The sequence below is a fragment of the Macaca fascicularis genome, chromosome 7 (genome assembly GCF_037993035.2).
Source record: "Macaca fascicularis isolate 582-1 chromosome 7, T2T-MFA8v1.1".
NCBI classification, from domain to species: Eukaryota; Metazoa; Chordata; class Mammalia; order Primates; family Cercopithecidae; genus Macaca; species Macaca fascicularis.
Genome location: NC_088381.1, coordinates 39,685,147 through 39,699,659, shown reverse-complemented (window position 1 = coordinate 39,699,659; position 14,513 = coordinate 39,685,147). Strand labels below are relative to the sequence as shown.

The window sequence follows — 14,513 nt, the reverse complement described above, 5'->3', positions numbered from 1 at the left end:
TGGAGAGAAGCGAGGAGGGGGCCGCGGGCGAGGGGGCGTGCCCGCCAATCCGCCGCTGCTCGCTCCGCCCCGCGCCCCGCCCCTCCTCTCAGAGAAGGCCTGCGCGCCCCTCCCCGTGAGGCCAATCCGCGAGGGCTTCGTCATCACCGCCCGCGCCCCGGGGCTTCATGGGACTTGTAGTTCCTCCCGGGAGCCTCGGGCGTGCCCCGCGCGGACTGTCCAGGCGGCTCCAGCGGATAAAAGACCTGCTATGGGCGGGGTGACAGGGTGGAGGCGTTTCCACCCGAGCTGGGAAGGGACGCCCCGTTTCGAACTCTGCTGGTAGGGCCACCGGAACTTAACTTTGTAATTTCTTTGTGTGCGGGCGCCTTCCAAATCCAGGACCTCAGAATCAGAGCCCCGTAGTTCCCGCATCTCTTCCGCCGAGACCTGGAGCAGAGATGCTTTCTTTCCTTGGCGCTGCTGTGGCGCAGCCTACGGGTTATCTGCAGAGTGCATTATCCAGCTTCTCCCCCAGGCCATGCCCAGAACCACTATAACCCCCCTCCGGCAGCCCCTCAGTCACAGAGCTGAGAAAGAATGGTTACCATGCTAACTCGAACCTCACTCGTGCCCCCTTCTTCAAGCCACACAGACCAGAGCCAAATACGATGAGTATTCAAAGAATCTTTTACGCTGATCGCTCCTCTCTCCTCGCAGGAGGATGGATTTTTAAATCTGGGAAACCTTGTGCTACAGGTCTGTGCCCCATAAAACTGCAAGCGTCCTGTGAGGCGGGAACCGGGCCACGGGAATTTAGAGAGTAAGATTTCAATTTAGTCTTGGGTTTGCTGCATAACCGCTGTGACAAGTCACGCAAACACTGTACTTTTCAGTTTTCTCATCTGTAAAATGGATATGAAACAAGATACTTCATAGGGTTCTAGTGAAACTTAAATACTAAATGTGGAAGTTCTTTGAAACCCATAAGGCACTGTTAGCATTGATGGTAATATTCATTAGTCTTCAGTAGGCTCTCACTTAACTGATGACGAATATAGGGGGAAACAGTATTCTGTTATACTCAAGTTAATCCTTTATTATTTATTGTCTTAGGCTAATTCTTTGTTTTGTGGGTGTATTGTTCAGTCCCCTTTCATTTGCTAGTGGCAGAAACCCAACCGGATTAGCTGTTGTGAAAAGGGAGTTGACTGGTTCAGGTAATGTGGAAGCAAAAGGCTAAGGAGGTGTGGGACCAGGAGTCTACCCTGCCAGGGCTCTCTGTCTCTCATCTGTTGTTCTCCCTTGAAAGTTTTAATTTCTAATATGTCAAATACGGACAGATAAAACCCACATAAACAAAAGCTTCTTGGAGTCTTCAATAATTTTTAAGAGGATAAAGGGGTCTTGAAACCAAAATGTTTAAGAACCTCTGGTCCAGACGTTTACCATTTATCTTAGCTATATAAACACCTTCTGGAAGGCTAGAGGTTATTAAGGGAACCAGTGGACTCCACCATTAGTGGAATAAGAAAAGAAAAGAAAAAAAACGTGGACAGTTAGTTGAACAAGCCAGTAGGCTTTTTCAGACACATACTGTGTGCCTTGTGACTTTACGAACAGTACCACTGATAATCCATTCTCGGTCGCATTATGGCAGAAGACTTAGTTGGCCCTGGAATTGGCCTTCATTTTCTATGTGGGTAAAAGATGAAATGCATCATCATTAACTTATTGATCATACAGTAGCCAGAGGGCGGCGGCTGCTGCTGCTGCTGCTGCTGCTGCTGCTGCTGCTGCTGCTGCTGCTGCTTACGGAATGTCTCATTCCTAGAGTCCACTAGATAGGAACAAAGCTCTAATGAGGTCAAAGTCACAGTGTCTGCCCCTAATGAAGAAGGATTCTGCTCTCTGGCACAGGCTGAGTCTCCTTGCCCAAGCCAGTCCTTGAGCAAGCCTCTGAACGTGACTTCAGCCATGGTCTGAACAGTGTGGATTGTTCTATACCTTCCTCCTCATTCCTGGAAAAGAAGGGGGAAAAATTCCGCAAAGACGAGTGAAATTTCTTTCTTTTTAAAAATATATATTTATGGCCGGGCACGGTGGCTCATGCCTATAATCCCAGCACTTTGAGAGGCCGAGGTGGGCGGATCACGAGGTCAGGATATCGAGACCATCCTGGCTAACACGGTGAAACCCGTCTATACTAAAAACACAAAAAGCCGGGTGTGGTGGCGGGCGTCTGTAGTCCCAGCTACTCAGGAGGCTGAGGCAGGAGAATGGCGTGAACCCGGGAGGCGGAGCCGAGATCGCGCCACAGGGCGACACAGCGAGACTCCCTCTCAAAAAAAAAGAAAAAAAGTATATTTATTAAAATCATGTTTAGTCCCACTGTCTGTATGCAACTATTATCATTCTCTTTCTATATGAATCAAAATGTAGAAATAAAAATGTAGAATAAAAATGATACGGTAAAGAACTTAAGTTCAAAAGAGAAACTAGCATTAGGAATTTTAAAGTCCCTAAATTTTCTTAGGGGAATTTTGTTAATTGGTGGGAATTTTAAAAAATAATAATGTTGTCTTATTTTCACTTCCCCAGTTTTTCTCTGCTACCAAGTATATATAATACTGGGACTTTCTAGCTGGTAAGTTTGCACACCACTGTTGAACCATTCAAGCATTTTGACATATTGATACTACTTCAAAAAGAATTAGTCTTTTTTCTCTTACACATTATTCATTTTCATATTTTGTGCAACAATGTTATTTAGATATCAGAGTCTGGTAACAGTAACTGAGTACTCTTGAATGAAGGCATTTTGCTCAAAGGACTGAACATTAAGTATATCTGTAGCACTACAGTTACCTAAGGTAGCAGGTTGCTGGTTGCCACTGTTCCTTCTTTCTCTCAGAGCTATCAGTGGACCCTGTTTTAAACTCCAAGTTACTATGCTCTGAGTGAACCATATCAATACTTTCTGTCAGTTTCCCAAGCCCACCCTATAAATACTACATGACTGCAGAGCACTAGGCAGACCAGCACATTCAATTTGATTTAGCGAATGTTTATTGAAGCCTTCTATAGGGTTAACATTGTACATGACAGCTTGACTACAGTAATCTAGATGTCCAAGGAGTCTACCTGCTGTGAATTTTGTCAGACCAACACTCTTTCTGCTTTTGGAAAGCCACTCCTCTTTCTAATGGTGACTGTGAATCATGTCACTTCACTGCATATGCCACAGAGGTAGGCATATGACCCAGGCTGCGTCAATCCGAGTTCTTCCCTGTGAATTTTTAAGGAAATGGGTTATTGCTGAAAGGTCTGTCTGGTATGAGGTCTGTGTGAGCTTTTGGCTGGTTTTGATCAAAGTTTTAGTTCATTTTCCTGTATTCTCTTGTTCCTGCTCTCCTCTGCGTTTACTTTGTCCTCAGGCTAACTTTCCTCATGGTAGCAAGAAAGACTGCCATGTTGCACAATGCCAAAGGCATTATTCACTCTCCACAGTAATGTATTCATCTTGGGGGTCCACCCCCAAGATTCTACAAACATAGTCTTGAGGGTCTGTGTGTTCTCTAAGCAAATTTTCAAAATAATTTAAGAATTATTAAACTGGTTTAAGTTGCTCCGTGACACTTGAGAGCAAGAAATGTCACCTTTCTTAATTGCTTTAATGAAATTAAATTTGACTGAGACTCCTACTTATCAAAGGCTGGCAAAACCAATATCAGGTTTTTATTGTTTTTGAGAAAGAGTTTCACTCTTGTTGCCCAGGCTGGAGTGCAATGGCACAATCTCAACTCACTGCAACCTCTGCCTCCTGGGTTCAAGCAATTCCTCTGCCTCAGCCTCCCAAGTAGCTGGGATTACAGATGCCCATCACCATGCCCCGCTAATTTTTATATTTTTAGTAGAGATAGGGTTTCACCATGTTGGCCAGGTTGATCTCGAACTCCTGACCTCAGGTGATCCACCCACCTTGGCCTCCCAAAGTGCTGGGATTACAGGCAGGAGCCACCACGCCCGGCCCAATATCAGTTATTATTGGGACTTTTCCTCTCCTTAATTGTATCTTATAAGAATCCAGGAGCTTACATGGTCCTGAAAAATTAAAGGCAAAGCAGCCTCTGGGAATCAGTGTGTACCCATCTCGGTTGACACTTCTGCCCAGCCACTCTTAGGTTCTGGCCCTCTGCCATCTGTTAAGCACAGCTGTCCCGGTGGGCTACAAAGATGTCCTTTATGGTGATTATCTTCACTGACTGATGACTCAGCTGTTGAATAAGTTCTCTCTCTGTTATTGAATGGTTTGTGTGCTTCTTTGTCTGCTCCCTTAAAAGTTGAGCTCTTTGAGGAAAGAGACTGCTAAGGTATTGCTGCATCCCCAGCATGCTTTATACATAGTAGGTACTCAAGGTGTTCAATGAATAAATGAATAAAGATCTGACTGGCATCTCAGCAGTCTAGCTAATTTTAAAACATCTGGACACCTTTAGTTTATGATTTGCTATAATAGGTGTTTGGGACCTCACTAATACCTTTCTATTTGTACTCTACCTTGTATTTATATGTTATTCATTCGGTAAGTACACTATTCATTGTTGTGTTTAAGAAATCAGCATAATTATATATTATTTTTCTGGTTTGTCAAGATCACACTGAATGATAAGCCCTTAAAAACACCAATTTTTCATATCACCTGTGTGTCATAAAGAAAATGCTATTTAGTGATACTCCAGTGTATAATTCTACAATTATCCTAATCAGAGGGACAAACTGTACCCTTTCCACTCACTGATACTTCCTGAGCAATCACTGGGTGAAAAATGTCCACGCAAACGTTCGTTAAGTTCACAGTTTGAAACTAGCTAAGCAAGGCCACCTGGAGGATGCAAAAAGATGTCTCGTGTGGTCCTTGCCCTCAGTTTGCTCCCAGCTAATTGAGGGGAGAGACCACAAGTGAAAAATTCAATGGTAAATGTGAGGCTTGTACACACTGCATTTATCTTGATAGGTCAAGATAAGTTGTCCATTCTGATTGGTTGGCTTTTCATTCGGATTAGTGGGGCATGCATTCTAATTGGTTGGGTGTTGATTTTGATTATTTGAGCATCCATTCTGATGGGCCAGGCTTCCAATCTGCTCGGTCAAGTGTTCCTGCCAAACTGATTGTTACATACTATGCATACCACCACTGAATGCAGAAGTTAGATAAAAGTGAGAGATGATAAGACCCCTACATTATATACATTCTACATAATGTAGAATCAGTGGGAGCCCTGAGCTTGTTTTCCTGCAACTAGATGGTCCCGTCTAGGGGTGATACGAGACAATGACAGACCATCAAGCATTAGATTTTTTTTTTTTTTCTTTTTGGGACAGAGTCTCACTCTGTCACCCAGGCTGGAGTGCAGTGGCATGATCTAGGCTCCCTGGAACCTCCACTCCCCAGGTTCAAGCGATTCTCCTGCCTCAGCCTCCTGAGTAGCTGGGATTACAGACACACACCACCACACCTGGCTAATTTTTGTGTTTTTAGTAGAGATGGGGTTTCACCGTGTTGGCCAAGCTGGTCCCAAACTGCTGACCTCAGGTGATCCGCCTGTCTTGGGCTCCCAAAGTGCTGGGATTACAGTTGTGAGCCACTGCGTCTGGCCTAGGCATCGATTCTCATAAGGAGTGTGCAGCCTAGATCCCTTGCACACACAGTTCACAATGGGGTTCATGCTCCTCTGAGAATGTAGTGCCACCTCTGTTCAAACAGGAGGCGGAGCACAGGTGGTAATGCTTGCTCACCTGCTGATCACCTCCTGCTGTGTAGCCCAGTTCCTAACAGGCCACTGACTGGAACCGGCCCACTCAGGAGTTGAGGACTCCTGCACCCAAAGGTGGTTTGGAAGGAATTCATTCTAATGCCTCTTATATTATTTCTTTCTCTGATAATAAAGTTGCTGACAATAAAATATTAGTAAAATTCATTCATTTCATTAAGCTAGGCATTGTTATTTTGTGGGATTTTGTGTAAAGTAAGATGTGCAATAAGGACTATGCATTTTGGGTAGAGCTTCTTGTAAACTTGAGTTTTTTGGTTTTGTTTTTTTTTTTTTTTTAAGTCTCTTGGGGCCAACTTTAAAATGGACTCTTATCCAATGGCAAAGTCAAGACATGCTGAAACTCACAATCAGCATCAGAACAGGTATTGGGATGCTTATGGTAGTAAATAACAGAATACTAAATGACCTAAATAAAAATACTTAAGTAAACCATAAAAATATTTAACCCTAAACTAAAATTATCAGATATAGGCCTAGTGACAGGTGAGGCTTAATCCAGTAGCTCAAATTATATGCCCAGTTCCTGGTTTCTCTCTGTCAGCATCTTAGCAACACGTCTTCGAAATAGCACTTATTTCAATAGGCTAGCCCCAGGTGGTTGCAAAATGTCTTCCTGAAACTGGTGGGGCTCCTTGCTTCCATATTCACACAGAGCAGAATGTAGAGAATCCTTTTCCCCAAGAGTTCAAATAAATACCCAGGAATTGAGTTCCATGGGCCTTGACTGCCCTTCCCTGAACCTATCCAGGTCCCAAGAGAGTGGCCTCAGTCAACTGATCTAAGCCACTGGGACTGGGTGTAGAGTCAGCCTCACCCTAAACACAGGGTTCTCTTAGTGAAGACTGGAGAAGATAAGGCTAGGAAACCAACAAATGAGCACCATCTGTGTTTGTGTGTCAGATGCACATGGATATTTGTTTGCTTGTTTTTGAGACTGAGTCTCATTGTATTACCCAGGCTGGAGTGCAGTGGCGCGATCTCGGCTCTCTGTAACCTCTGTCTCCCGGGTTCAAGCAATTCTCGTGCCTCAGCCTCCTGAGCAGCTGGAATTTCAGGCACACGCCACCACACCTGGCTAATTTTTTTTACTTTCAGTAGAGACAGAGTTTCACCATATTCGTCAAGCTGATCTCAAACTCCTGACCTCTGGTGATCTGCCCACCTTGGCCACCCAAAGTGCTGGGGTTACAGGTGTGAGCCACCATGCCTGCCCATCACGTGGATATTTGTGTCAAGTACTACCAAGTGATGGATTACATTGGAGAAATCACAGAAATGAATCCAGAAAAAGTGTAATTTGTCATTCTCTAAACAGATAGGTTGATGCTTAACTGGGAAGAAGGAAATATGGCCTCCTTGAGGAGGGAATGGGTAGCCCAAAGCCAGAATTAACCAAAGCACTTCGACACCTGGTCTCTTTTCTGCCCTACTTCAGGAATCAGCTAAGGGTATAAAGCCCATTTTGGCAGCAAAGAGTTTAAAATGGGCTTTATACCCTTAAATGGCTCCTGAAGCCAACTTTCTGATTTTTCTATCAGGCTCTGACTAATCTGTCCTGGAACTTTGTAATTGTAAAAAGGACTGAACTCAGCATCAGATGACCTGAGTTCTGTTTCCCGTCTGCCACTAACTAGTTCTGTGACCTTAAACAAGCACAGCCTTTCTGTGCCTCAGTTTCCTTAACTGTAAAATGGGAGGAGCTGAAATCATCCATTCCCATCTGTAAAATCCTTTGAACTCTTGAATCCAGGCCTCCATAACAGATATCCTGAGACCTGGAAGTTCTGGTCTTTCACACAATAGTCTCCTGAGCCACCCAAACACCCTGGTGAATCGGGGGATTTATCAGCAACGTCAGAGGCCTTGTGAGTCCCATTGAGGCCATGTAGGGTATACAGCTAGGAAAGGAGCCCAAGACACCTAGTTCCTTGTTCTAAACAACATTCGATTCACCCTTATGACTCAGTTATCAGTGCTTCTCTCTTTCCAAGGAGCACAAAGTTTCAGTCCTGAGATAGCAACAGTGATTTATTGGGTTGCCAAACTACTGGGTTAAGAGAAAAATGAAATTCTGCTTTGTACTTTGAGCCAACTCCAATCAGATTTCTGCCTGCAATTGCTACTTAATATGAATAATCATAATCATTTCCCGAATAACCTTAAACATAGACATATATATATATTTATTTATTTATATATATATATATTTAGAGGCAGGGTCTCACAATGTTCCATAGGCTGGAGTGCAGTGGCTATTCATGGGCACAATCATAGCTCACTGTAACCTCAAACTCCTGAGCTCAAGTGATCCTCCTGCCTCGGCCTCCCGAATAGCTAGGACTACAGGTGCACACTACTGTGCCTGGCTCTGACTTTTTTTTTTTTTTTCTAGTTTAACAATAGCAAGGGCTTATAAACAGAGTTAATCACAGAACACGTTGAATTGCTCCAGAACCTGTGATAAAACACCCTGTCCCTTTGTGAAATTCCTTGCTCTCACTGGTTTAGACAGAACTGAAGAGTTAATATGAAATCAAGCAAGACTCTTTGATTATTCACTTTTAAAATTACAAGGATAAATGATGATGATAACCTGATAGAATGCTGAATAAATAAGGCTGAATAGGTGATTCCTTTGGGCCAGGTTGAATATTCAGATTAAGAGAAACTGAGAATGAAATCCCAATCACGTTGTAATTTCCCACCTACCGCTTTCTGAAACTCAAGTAGCTATATGGTCTAATTAGGCTGTTTGGGGGATTATCACATTTTATTTCTGCAATGAAAGGCATCATTCGGGGTTTAATATTTATTGAGGCTTTTATGAAACAGAGAGGTTTCCATATGTCTCTAGAGCAAAACATTTGTGTTTGCCATCTGCTACTCAAGAGTAGTTTTATAGAAAAAGAATGCAAATTGCTTGCTTCTTTAATTACTTTGGGGCTAGGCTATACTATAGTTGGGACTGCGGAATAGCCAGTGGAATTAACTGCTGGGAGAATACCGTTGTTTACTCAGCCACCAACTTAAATAATTCTTTACAAGCAAACTGCATAAAAAGAGATTAAAGCCTAAAATTATTTTCGTTCTTTTAACTCAAGGCAAAGACCAAGTGAAGAGATGTGTGAGATTTTTTTCGAGCTGGCAAAAAGGTGACCCTATCTAGGAGACACGGCTTTAAGGTCAGTAGAGTATCAGTTCTCTTTTTCAAGACTGACACCAACTGAATCTGACTCATACTTAGTACTTTAAAAAAAATAAAAAATCAAAGGATCTCCTTGAGCTCAGTATCAAAAAAAGTAATTTACTTTTCATCACCAGGAGCTAATTACCTGCGCTCTGGACTCCATACTGTTTGTTTCTCCTTTCCCTCTTCTCACTGGCTTCTCGAACTGTGCATAAGTCTCTATTCAATAACACCTTCACTAGCTTGTAGAGAGTCATCATTAGAAAATATAGTATTTCTAATCGCTTTTGCTTAATCAGGAGTCACTTCAACCAACAGGGCTCACCGAAAAGTAGAAACTCTGGGGCTTAGGAATTGTCTGTGGATTTCAATTGCTGATGCTTTTTCTAGCTTTCCTCACAGTAAAATTTTATTCATCAAGGTTATGAGAATACAGAATGTAAGAAATTGACAGATGAAAGGGACCTAGTCTGCCCGCTGACTAACTGAGATCCTTGATAGGTTATCTAACCTCAATGGACCTCTGACTTCTACGATTACTTCTTGCTTTAAGAGGCCATAAAAACCTGCCGGGCGCAGTGACTCACGCCTGTAATCCCAGCACTTTGGGAGGCCAAGGCAGGCGGATCACGAGTTCAGGAGATTGAGACTATCCTGACCAACATGGTGAAACTCCGTCTCTACTAAAAATACAAAAATTAGCTGGGCGTGGTGTAATCCCAGCTACTCGGGAGGCTGAGGCAGGAGAATTGCTTGAACCCAGAGACGGAGGTTGCAATGAGCCGAGACTGCGCCACTGCACTCCAGCCTGGTGACAGGGCGAAACTCCATCTTGAGAAAAAACAAAACAAAAAACCAATGACTATACAGATGTATTCCAGGGTTTCTCAAAATGTGTACCTCAGAACACTGAGTGAGTCAGCAGGTGCTAGTAGGTGACACAAGAAGAAAAGATTTCAGGGCTAAGCATTTTGAGAAATGCTGCTATCAGTTGTTTAGACGGTGCAGCTTCTCTGACATCAGTGTGCAGAGGCGCAGCTGTGAGTCTCCACGGCAAGGTGTGGCACACGGCTTTCCCCACACTCCAGTCTGATGGTGCATCTTATGGGGCTTATGTCCTGCAGACTGTATGGTAGGAAACTGATTTAATCTAAACCTTTTTTTTTTTTTTTTTTTTTTTTTGAGACGGAGTCTTACTCTGTCGCCCAGGCTGGAGTGCAGTGGTGAGATCTCGGCTCACTGCAGCCTAAGCCTCACGGGTTCCAGAGATTCTCCTGCCTCAGCCTCCGGAGTAGCTGGGACTACAGGCGCCCGCCACCACGCCTGGCTAATTTTTTGTATTTTTAGTAGAGACGAGATTTCACCATATTGGCCAGGCTGGTCTCGAACTCCTGACTTCAGGTGATCCACCCGCCTCGGCCTCCTAAAGTGCTGGGATTACAGACGTGAGCCACCGCACTCGGCCCTTATTTTTATTTTTTATTTATTTATTTATTTATTTATTTTTGAGACAGGGTCTCTCTCTGTCACCCAGCATGGAGTGTAGTGGCACGATCTTGGCTCACTGCAACCTCTACCTCCCAGGCTCAAGGTATCCTCCCACCTCAGCTCAAGGCATCCTCCCGCTTCAGCTCAAGGTATCCTTCCACCTCAGCTGGGACCACAGGCCCTCACCACCACGCCCAGCTAATTTTTATTTTTATTTTTTGGTAGAGATGGGGTTTCACCATGTTGCCTAGGCTGGTCTCAGACTCCTTGCCTGAAGTGATCTGCCCGACTCGGGCTCGCAAAGTGCTGAGATTAGAGACTGAGCCACCTCCCGCAACATAACCCCCCTAGTTTTAGATATGAAAACACTGAATAGCAAAGTCCTACTATCAAGTTGAAAATCAGCATGTTTACAGGAAGCTATGAGGAAAGACGGCAGCATCCATCTCCTGAATTCCTGACAGACTGGCCTGAGAACACCCGTCCCTGCCTCCCAGGTTTCTCCTGAGTCCCAGGGGAGGGCTCCCTGCTGCCGCCTCTGTCACTATCAGATCCACAGAAAGATCAGAGAAGAGGGTGGGGCGCTGTGACGTCTCTCTGTCCTCCACACCTGGGGAGGCCGCTTCACCCTCAAGCTCTGGGGCACTGGCAGATGTGGTACTAACCTGGAATGAAAATCACCTTCTGTGCAGAAGCATATTTACCCGAAATTCTGAATGAACATTCTGAATATTGCGTTTTTGAGAAAAAGACTAATGTCAAGTAATTAAGCTAACATTGGCATTTTTTGCTTTGTCTTGTTCTGTATTTTGAACGAATTATAGGCTAGGTTAGAAGGTCAAATCACACCCAGGCTAATTTCCCACGTTGACATTTAAAGTGCTGTAAAAATGATCTGCACAATGAAATGTTTTTACAGAAAAATTATTTAAATTTCTTGAGGGCATGAATTATATTCACATTGTATCCCTAATGACTGACTAACACAGGCTTGGCATATATTAGCCACATAGTGACAAATATGTTTGCATTAATTAGTAAATTATAATCTACTAAGCAGGTTTTAATAAAATTAAATAATGGTAATAATACGCTCACAGCACTAATGGTATCCTACCTTTTCAGATTAATTGGCTTATCATGGTCAAGGACCATGAATTCTGGTTAAGGCTTATTAACAGAGGCTATTTAACAGTTTTCACTTGTAATCTCCTGGTTTCATAAACATGTTCTTTCAGGTGATAATAAGTGAGATCATTTCTATATTTGACTTTTCAACACATACACACAGAATTGGAATGAGCTGGTAGTTATCAAGTCCTATCTTCCAGTCACTGAAGAATTCCCTGTTCAACCACTTGGTCTATGCTTAAACATCCCCATAGATAATGCACATAATAACAACCTTGAAGAAATGTGTGATCCTGGAGGGCCCTCTGAGTCATCAAAGAAGGATTAAGTCATGTTAGTAAATGACAGTTTGTGTTCTATAGTTTCATTCATTCAACAAAAACTCTTTCAGCACCTATAATATATAAATCAACTTGCTAGATACCATAAGAGGAATAAAGATGAAACTGACACAGACCACTCAATAAGAAACCTATGGCCTTCACAGGAGGTGGGACCCACACTTAAATAGTTAAAATACTAGGTAGAATTATGGTATGCTGGTAATGTACTGTTGTGCTAGTTTATAGTTCTTTTTTTTTTTTTTTTTTTTTTTTTTTTTGGAGACAGAGTCTCACTCTGTCACCCAGGCTGGAGTGCAGTGGTGCAACCTCCGCTCACTCCAACTTCTGCCTCCTGGGTTCAAGCGATTTTTCTGCCTCAACCTCCCAAGTAGCTGGGATTACAGGCACACACCACCATGCCTGGCTAATTTTTAAATTTTTTTGTGAAGATGAGGTTTCACCATGTTGACCAGGCTGGTCTTGAACTCCTGACTTCAAGTGATCCACCCACCTCGGCCTCCCAAAGTGCTGGGATTACAGGCGTGAACCACTGTGCCCAGCCTTATAGTTATTTCAAAACTAGTTTATATTTCTTTAGATACTGTTAGTCTATAATTAAGTGGATTACCCAGTGTATTAGAACACCTAATTCCCTAACTATTGTTGATAAATGGAAGGTTACAACACTCAGTATCAGTGACATCGAGTTTTACTAGCAATCATCAGCATCACCTAAGAGAGATGCTCTTGGGTGAACCATCCCAGCAAAGTCTTGCTGACCAGCATTGAGTCACCTCCTTTAGGAACAATATTATTGGAGAAAGTTGGAGGAACCCTTGCCTGAACCGAGAATCCAGAATTCAATGCTGTTAGCATTTAAACACACAACAACAAATTTGCATCAAAATAAACATTGTACACATTTCCTTACATCTTTTGCCTTGAGAATTTGGTGATGAAAATACTTTTTACATGTGGACATTTTTCCCTTAATATTAAATATTGTAAATTATTATGCAAAACTGAGATATGGGTGAACAATAAGGAAACTCATAATTTTGGCTTCTTTGCATCTTAAAGCCAGGACTGTGATCATGACGCTGATTCTGAAGGAAATGATGTGGACAGAAGCTGTGTTGTCTGACAGCTCCTCACAACCTTGACTGACCCAAGCAACCCCCACAAAAAGCAATGCCCAGCGGTCCAGGGAGTCAAGCTTCTCTTCTTCCTCCCCCTTGGTCCATTCTGGGGAGGCAGCAGCAGTGGCACTGACCTTTGGATCACCCTCTAGAGTTTTGATGTCTGGTTTTACATGGGAGTGCAACCGTAGCAGTAAAATATTTACTTATGGAGCTCATTCATTCATTCTCTGGCTCTCATACCTACTGGAGATAATGCCTACTGCACAGTATAAGTAAGTTATTTATTGGAGGTAGCAGATAAAATATTGAAACAGCTCATGCCTCTGTGCTGTATAGTTGAGGTAGAAATAATGGTACCCAGATTCGTGCAGACTCTATTAACTCACACCTTTGGCTTATTTATCATTTGTACAGATACGATTTGCTCTTAGGTCTTGGCAAGAGGGGCCTCTCCCCTGGGGCCCACTGTGTAGAGAGCCCTATGATACCCTTGTTCTCTTCTGGCCAGTCCTCTCCACTGGGCAAGGAGTTTACAGACAAAGTGGATTTACTCACCCAGAGCCATGCCATCTTTTTAGGCTACATTCCAGGTACCCAGAACTCAGGATTCCCTGCCAATGGCCCTGCTTCCAGGATTGGTATGGACCTCTTCTCCTTATCTATCCTTCCTTCCTTCCTTCCTTCCTTCCTTCCTTCCTTCCTTCCTTCCTTCCTTCCTTCCTTCCTTCTTTCCTTCCTTCCTTCCCTCCCTCCTTCCTTCCTTTCTTTCTTTTTTATTTTTTTTGGAGATGGAGTCTCGCTCTGTCACCCAGGCTGGAGTGCAGTGGTGTAATCTCGGCTCACTGCAACCTCTGCCTCCCGGGTTCAAGCAATTCTCCTGCCTCAGCCTCCCAAGTAGCTTGGATTACAGATTACAGACACACACGGCCACGCCCAGCTAATTTTTTGTATTTTAGTTGAGACAGGGTTTCACTGTGTTGCCCAGGCTGGTCTCAAATTCCTGAGCTGAGGTAATCCACTCGCCTCGGCCTCCCAAAGTGCTAGGATTACAGGCATGAGCCACTGTGCTTGGCCCTTTCTCTTTTTTTTGAAACAGAATCTTGCTCTGTTGCTTAAGCTGGAGTGCAGTGGTGCAGTCTCAGCTCACTGGAAGCTCTGCCTCCAGGGTTCAAGCGATTCTCCTGCCTCAGCCTCTCGAGTGGTTGGGATTATAGGCGTCTACTACCATGCTCAGCTAATTTTTGTATTTTTAGTAAAGACAGGGTTTCACCATGTTGGCCAGGCGGGTCTCGAACTCCTGACCTCAAGTGAACCTCCCAAAGTACTGGGATTACAGGTGTGAGCCACTGCACCCGGCCCTGATCTATACTGAGGGTGGACTGTACAATTGGGCCATAGGCCCGAGTGGTAACCAAAAGGGGGTGAT

The 14,513-nt window shown here is 43.7% G+C and overlaps 1 long non-coding RNA gene across 1 annotated transcript; it reads left to right on the top strand.

The window, feature by feature from the left end:
* The first annotated feature begins 176 nt into the window (after window positions 1–176).
* On the top strand, window positions 177–13,480 carry LOC135971818 (uncharacterized). The gene is made up of 4 exons (XR_010588094.1): window positions 177–321; window positions 2,581–2,626; window positions 8,918–8,998; window positions 13,026–13,480. It is a non-coding gene; the product is annotated as an uncharacterized lncRNA (long non-coding RNA).
* Window positions 13,481–14,513: the final 1,033 nt, after the last annotated feature.